The following is a 5,667-nucleotide window of genomic DNA, read 5'->3' on the forward strand; positions in this document are numbered from 1 at the left end:
TTGGAAAATATTTGTCTTCGAAAAAGACATCAAAAAATCGATGTCAGAAACTGATAATAGATTTTCCATTTATTGATGTTTCTTACTTTTTAAGAATAAAGGCCTAATCTAATAACTTCTGACTGGTAATCATATACTGCTACTTTGGGTTAATAATCCTTTTACAAAATGAAATCTAGGTTTTAGTGTCTAATTATTATACCAACATTCATGGACAAAGTTGAAATAAATTTTGGTTAGAACACTGAAAACTTTTTTTTTTGACACTGTTTTATTTTATTCAAATAGCAGTCTGCTCACACATGGTCCAAGAACTCCCAAATAATAAGGCAAAGATTGGTCTTCAAACATCATAGCCAGTGATGCCATGCTTGCCTATGATCTCGTCAACATAAAACCACATCCACACCTCAGTGGCCACCAAACCATTCAGTAGATCTTCCTTAACTGTGAGCTGTTTGAAGCTACCAGTTTGAGCACTATTGATAATGTTTTTCAAGCTCTGAATAGCTGTAGGGATCTCAGTAGGGGTTGGAGGAACCACTTAACCTTAGCATAGAGCCAAAATGTGGCCAATCGAGGCTTCGAGTAAGTCACGGCAGCGTTGACCAGCACCGGGGCCTTCTCCATGAGATTACAGACAAACTGGGCCATGGTTCTAGGACGGAAAGCCCGTCACCCAAGTGGCTGACTTGAAAACTTTTAATTCTGAGCCAACATATGGATTTTTTAAGGAATATAAATAGCTGAGCTCTGTACAAATACATAAATTATGCTTATCTTCTGTTTACAGGAATAATAAATACAAATGCACTTAAAGCTGCCTTATAGTGAAATTCACAGCTTATAATATGGAATTAAGTATTGGTGAAACTTTAAACAGTGTTTGGAAAGCTGAGCGTTATTGAAGTAGACTTCTGGAAATGTTAGCTTTTTTTTTTTTAAACAAAATTCACATTTTATTTAGGTGGAAATAAACTATACAAAATTGATTTTCTTCACCAAAAATAACAGCATTATTTTCTGTATTATTCCTTACAAGTGTTTCATAAAGGCAAAGGTATAAATAATCCTATATGCAAATATCCCAGCTCAAAATACCCCCCTAACTGAAATGATCACTTGAGTATGAAAGACTTTGAACAATGTTAGAAAAGCTACTTAGCAGGATATTGCAATAGACCAATGAGAGTTAATGGATCCTTGTGTTACTTATATATCTATTGGAGCAACAGAAATAGTGGATGGATAAAGAATATATAGTTGAGATAGAACTACATAGGACTTGCTGATTAATTTGATGTCAAGGTTTAGAGAGGAAATAATGATTACTCCTAGGTTTTTGGCTGAGCATTTGGTGTGTACAGTGGTAGCATTTCCTGACACAGAGAACATTGGAATAGAAATAGGCTTTCATGGGAGTAAAACCGTGCAACTCAGATTGAACTTGAACCCATGTGCCAGTACTGGAACCCAGCCTAAACCCAGATTGGGACTTGAACCATTAGTGATGTTGAGCATTCTTTCATGTGTTTGTTGGCAGTCTGTATATCTTCTTTTAATTAAGATCACACACTTTGTCTCAGGACTTAATGAAACTCAGGTTCTTTATGTCTCATCACAGAAAGAATTCACTGAGAGACAAAATGATAGCTAAGTGGATTTATTTAGAGAAATACACATTCCATAGACAAGAATGCAGTCCATCTCAAAAGGCAAGGACAGCCTTGGGAGAAACACAGTCCACAGACAGAGTGTGGGCCATCTCAGAAGGCAAGAGGCCCTGAAGTATGGCATGGTTAGTTTTTATGGGCTGGGTAATTTCATAGGCTAATGAGTGGGAGGATTATTCCAACTATTTTGGGGAAAAGGTGGGAATTTCCAGGAATTGGGCCACCGCCCACTTTTTGATCTTTTATGGTTGGCTTTGGAACTGTCATGGCACTGGTGGGTGTGTCATTTAGCATGCTAATGTATTACAATGAGAGTATAATGAGGTTCAAGGTCTACGGGAAGTCAAATCTTCTGCCATCTTGGACCTAATAATTTTGTCATGTCCTATGGCTATGTCATTCTTTAAAGATTTCGCCCTACCTACACCCTTCCCTCCTGCTTCAGGAGGAGGACTGTTGGGGAAGTGACTTACTACTAGACTGTTAAGTATTAATATGTGTGTGTGTGTATGTGCGTGTGTGTGTGTGTGTGTGTGTGTGAGAGAGAGAGAGAGAGAGAGAGAGAAGGAGTTTGGTTGATTCAGGGGAGAATCAAAGTTAGAAAGGAGGATAAATGGGAGGCCGTTGACCAAGATGGCCTTAAAATTTCCCTCAGGTTGACTAAACTTTAGCCAGGCTTCTGACTCTTAAGCTCCTGATCTCCCTTTTCCTAGAGCATTTACTTTAGGACACTTGTAAATTCCCCTTAAGATATAAATCTTTTAAAAAGCCTTTTGCCAGTTTTATAACCCATGAATGACTTTCTCAAGGACCTGAGGGCCGTCCATTTGAAATGTAATCATCAAGGAAGGTGAAGTCCTTATCTCTCAGTTTCTAGAGGAAAGCAGGAACCTAACTTCAATGGGCTCTAAATAGCAAACGCAAATAGCCTAAGAAGAGTTACACATTTGCAAACTCAGACATAACTCACTATACTCAACATCTCCCATTGATTAACCTTCCCTGTAACTTCTCTTAAATTAATGGAACATGACATTTGGGCCCTTGCTACTGTGATCTGAGGACCAGCAACAGCAGCCTTCCTGGGTGCTGGTTGGAAATGAAAAGAGTTCAAATCCCAACCCAGGTCTACTAAATCATAATCTGCGTTTTTAGTTAGATCCTCAGGGGATTCATATACACACTAAAGTTTGAGAAACACTGCATTAGGTTACCTAGGGAGGGAAACTAGATAGACTTCAAAGGCAGTGGGGGTGGGTAATGAAGAATGAAACAGTGGACTGGTTGTGTAGTTAAAGTTGAAATATTATTAGAGTGTGGGCTGCAGAGTAAATTAGATGGAAGGATGGGCTAGCCTGGCCAAAGAGAGGGATGTGAATATAAGGTGAGTTAGTGAGGTTGTTGATAATAGCATAGTCAAATGTACAATCACAGTAGGGTTGGCTGGCAGTAATCTGGGGGCTAGATTCATCTGTGAGAGGTCTTTAAAGGTTATGGCTGTCTAAGTAAGTATGTTGGGCAATGGCATGAGTGTCAAATATTTTGTGTTTTTAAAAGTCAAGAGAAGGAAGCATGGTTTAGAAGTATCAATAACACCCTTGTGTTATCTTCCAGTTGTGAGGTACATATGAAAGGGAAATTAAAAAGTAGCCTTGTCTTGAGAGGGCTAGGTGGAGGCTGTGATCTCAGGAAAGAGCCAGGATTTAGATGAGACAGGAGTTGGGAAACTTTCTGTACAGGTCCACCTAGCAAATATTTTAGGCTTTGTAGGCCACCTGGTCTCTGCCACAACTACTCAGCTCTGCTCTTATAGTGGGAAAGCAGCCATAGACCTTATGTAAGTGAATGAGTGATTCATTAAAACTTTATTTACAAAAAATAGGCATCAGGCTGAATTTGACCTGGCTATAATTTGCAGAGTCCTGAGTTAAAGTATCAAGGTAAAGAAAGTGATGATGATGATAGTATGGGGATATTTAATCCTGGATTTCAGAGGAATCTAGAAAACACTGGGATGCTGAAGAGCTGTGGTAGATTTGTGTCAAGTTAGGAGATATATAAAGCAGTGTGGCACAAACTGTGAGTGAGCTGGGATTTCTGCTGGTAATGTAAATAAAAAGCAACATGAGGCATGGAAAACTAGTCCTGATATTCTTTAAAAATTTTTAATTAACCACATATTTCACAATATTTTATACATACACAATAATATATTATAAACTATATAGAAGCTATATAAAACAAGATGAAACTCATGTGTCCAGGTTAAGGAACAGGATGTTAGGAATATTTTGAAGCCCCTGTGCGTCCCCTCATATTCTTATTCATCTCCTCTCTCCATAGGCGAGCTCTGCTCTAAATTTTGTGTTTATCCTTTCCCAGTTTTTCTGTACCTGGAACTCAGTTAAAGAACAAATCTAGAATTTAGAAGACTGAATAGAGACCTCTGGAGAGATTGAGTAACTTCTGTCCCAGAGGTGTGTATTTACATTACAAAGGCAGATAAAATCTGATTTCAGTCATCCATTTACATTCCAAAGGGTTAAAAATTGGGAAACTTCCTCTTCACTTCCCAGAGAAGATTTGTTTATCCCAGGAAGATAAAGTTTATTTCTCTCTCTCTGGAGGAAAGGGAGGCAGCTGGGCAGTGTGTAATCCTTATTTGCTCCCAGAATTATAATTTTGGGGGTTTTCTCTTTTGGGGCAAGAAACCTCCTTTGTGCACTTGCAGGCCCAACCATATGGCTCGCATTGCATCACCTGGAAGGGGGAAAATGAGGTATGGGGAACAGATGTGCTTACTGTCGTATTAATAATCTTCCCTGATCCAGAAACCTCGTGTTTGTTTTCAGGACAAAGTAAACGAATATAGATATCAAACACCTACCATCATCAACAGCAAATACATATTCTTGTCAAGTGTGCCCTGGGTTCTGAGGGTTTAGAAGTCCTATTTCTCCAAGGTATACAACAGGTTCACCATGGACACAGCAAGAGCTTTATTGAATTATAAGCTGTGTCATATGCCTGGAACTTTGGGCTTCCCATGTTCAGGGGCTAGCAGATGAGAAGATTCATCACAGGGGCAATCAACTTGCTTTATCAGAAGGTAGGGCTGCTGTTACACAATAGGGACAAGGAAGAATATGTTCATGTACTTGGGCACTGCTTGATAATTCCTTATACAATTTTAATGGTCAGTGGACAGGTGTAACAGCCACAACCTGGGAACATAATGTCCAAGGCTCAGACCCCTCAAGGACGAGGGACTATGTCACACTACCCAGTAAGAAGTGCTAGTCTAGGAGAGAAGAATCTACAGTGGGTGGTAGAAGACAGAGATGATGTCAGTTATAATCCTGACAGCAGCTGCAGTGGTGATGACTGTCATTTTTCCCAGTGACCATCCTTTTATAAGTTTCCACTAGGAAAAGAAGCCTGTAATCCTCTATGAGCCACTCCCAGAATTTATAAGGATATTCAAGAAGCACAAGGAGTAGACTTTAGTGGACTCTATGCTGCACTGCCAAGATCCTTCTTTAAGATTGAAGGACTTATTCTCTCAGCCTCTGGGGGCACTCCTGTCAGACAGCCCTCAGTTGTCATCTCGCCCAAAGTCATATTCCCATCTTGGGGCAGCCCACATCCAGTGACTGTTCAGTGCAGGAGTATAAAGTCCTGCTCCTACTGGCCACCTTCTCCCTCTGCCCCTCCTCCTTTCTTCCGTTTCCACAGCTATTGATTCCAAGAGTAGCCTCTTATCACTCCCCACATGCTAATTTCAGTCACTTGGTCTCCTTTGTTGGGAACCCCAGCAATAACACATAGCAGTTAATGAATTATTTTTAAAATATGTGTCTGAATGATGTGTTACTTTGAGGGATAAATATTGAAAGTGTCAGTTTATAGAAGTTAAAAAGAAATATTCTTAAAGTTAGAGTTAAGGGGAAAATACAAAACCTGCTGGCAACATTGACTGGAGCTTAAGCACCTG

At 39.7% G+C, this 5,667-nt stretch overlaps 1 pseudogene; it reads right to left on the minus strand.

Annotated features, from left to right (window-relative positions):
• Nucleotides 1-343: 343 nt before the first annotated feature.
• On the minus strand, nucleotides 344-654 carry LOC112408397 (ATP synthase subunit g, mitochondrial pseudogene; annotated as a pseudogene).
• Nucleotides 655-5,667: the final 5,013 nt, after the last annotated feature.

Source organism: Neophocaena asiaeorientalis, unplaced genomic scaffold, assembly GCF_003031525.2.
Source record: "Neophocaena asiaeorientalis asiaeorientalis breed wild unplaced genomic scaffold, Neophocaena_asiaeorientalis_V1.1 scaffold464, whole genome shotgun sequence".
In the NCBI taxonomy this organism is placed as follows: domain Eukaryota; kingdom Metazoa; phylum Chordata; class Mammalia; order Artiodactyla; family Phocoenidae; genus Neophocaena; species Neophocaena asiaeorientalis.